This window comes from Lipotes vexillifer, unplaced genomic scaffold, assembly GCF_000442215.2.
Source record: "Lipotes vexillifer unplaced genomic scaffold, Lipotes_vexillifer_v1.1 scaffold161, whole genome shotgun sequence".
Lineage (NCBI taxonomy): Eukaryota > Metazoa > Chordata > Mammalia > Artiodactyla > Lipotidae > Lipotes > Lipotes vexillifer.
Genome location: NW_006779016.1, coordinates 1004197 through 1006468, shown reverse-complemented (window position 1 = coordinate 1006468; position 2272 = coordinate 1004197).

Below are 2272 nucleotides of genomic sequence, written 5' to 3'. Positions count from 1 at the left end.
CCACTCACCCTCAGCCTTTTAACTGTTTGTTCTCCTCTACCAGGAGGAAACAGAAGCTTAAGTCTGTCTCCACGATTTTCAGTCACAAATTTTCTCATTAGCCTCTGGCATGCTCAATAGATAACTCAACAGCGTGTGTTTACCAAAAAACACAAGCAACATAAACATGCCTCTTTAATTCTCCCTTTTTATTATTTGGGCACCCAATTTGTAAGAGTAAATGAAATTCTGGAGTAAATTTCTATTGGTTGTACAGTCGTGACGATTAGGGTCATCTCATCTCACCTACAGTCCAATGAAGACTTTCCTTAATAACATCCCTGTTTGTGGATTTGGCCAGGCAGCAACTTGGATGTGGAAAATACTGCCTTACTCCAAAAAGGCAATGAACATCCTTTTCAAAGAAGTTTAAAATTTGTCATGTAGATTTCAAAACTCTGGAAAAGTATCAAAGGTGTTTTTATTGGACAGCTGCATAATAAATGATAGAGGGTAAAAGATTTGTCAAAAATTCACACCAGGGCTTCCCTGGTGGCGCAGTGATTGAGAGTCCGCCTGCCGATGCAGGGGACACGGGTTCGTGCCCTGGTCCGGGCCCCTGGTCCGGGAAGATCCCACATGCTGCGGAGCAGCTGGGCCCGTGAGCCATGGCCGCTGAGCCTGCGCGTCCGGAGCCTGTGCTCCGCAACGGGAGAGGCCATAACAGTGAGAGGCCCGCATACCGCAAAAAAAAAAAAAAGAATCCACACCAATTTCCACACAAATTAAGTGGAAAGACCCCTGTCACATGTATATTTCAGAAGTCTAATCTATTCCTTTTGGATTACTGCTACATTTCTCATGAGATTAGTTACTTTTTACGATGTGTTTGCCAAAACCCCTTTGGATTTATCAGGATGGCATATGTTGGCTGGATTAATTGTTGCTTCCATCTCAAAAAACTCAGTATTTAGAAATAAGATTATAAATGTGAAGGATGAAAAAATTAGTGAAAGGCTGTGCACACTGTGATCAACCATGTGACAAAAGTGATGGGATTATTAGTTACATAATGGTTACTTTATTCTAGCTTTCCCTTTGTATCTTCTTTTGGCTATTTTATTTGGAATCTTTAAACACATTTGTTACAAGTCAGTGTAACAAGACAGGCAAACACCAGTTAGCCATTCAATGGTCTTTTTCATCATCTAAACCAGGGTTCCACAAACTGGCTCACAAACCAAATCTGGCCCTCTCGTGTTTTTGTAAATAAAATTTTATTGGAACACAGTCACATACATTCAATTACGTATTGTCTATGGCTGATTTTACACGACAGTAATGTTGAGTAGACCAGAAGATCCCAAAAGCCTAAAACATTTACTATCTGGCCCTTTATAAGAAAGTTTGCCAATTCCTGACCGAAGCTGTTCCATCTCCTAGTGTTCTAGGAGGTTTTATTCTCTGGCGACACCCTTCTACTTCACCATTCTCTGTCCAATTAGATCTGCTTTTTTCTACTTCTCCAAGACAACCATTTTTCAATTACCTTCTTTTCTTAATAAATCTACCATCTTCTGTTTGCATATTCTTCCCTTCTTGGTTACCATCACAATTAATTCTATTCCAAAATTTATTTAACCCAGAAATAAAGCCGGTCACATATGGCTCAATCTCTGCATAGGGTCAATCAAATAATAATAATAATAATAATGATTTCAACAACAATGGAAAGATATAATTGAAAGAAATGTTAATATTCACTTCGGTTGTAAAGAAAATGCTAAAGTGGAGAGGGAAGAGTGTGCTCTTAACGAGTAGTAGAACATTTCAAATCCTATCTTCTTAGCATCACTATTCTCAATATTCCCCCAAATGAATGACAGCTGCTGTGGTAGATGCCTGGACTTCCCTTTCCAGAAGAAGGCACTCATTCCTCCAGCTGCCAGTCTCTCTTTGATAATTGCCCTCAGTCAAAGGGAGCTGCCACACTCAAAGTTAAGTCTCCTTTTGGAGAGCATCCCACATCTAATGATAGTTGATATGAAGGTTTGGGCCCCTTTGCCTCAATTAGGGAGGCCATCTAGGTTCCAGAACTCTCCATTAAATTTACTGAGGGCTCTGTTGTGACTATATGACAATTCAATTATTCCCCCTGCCCAATTCTGCTTCTCCCTCTCTCCCTTATATGTGTTATTCCTAAGAGCATTCTCCAATAAATTCTTGCAGGCAAAGCTCTGCCTTGGAGCCCACTTCTCAATTTAAGATAGTCCTCCCTTCAAATACTCTTTCC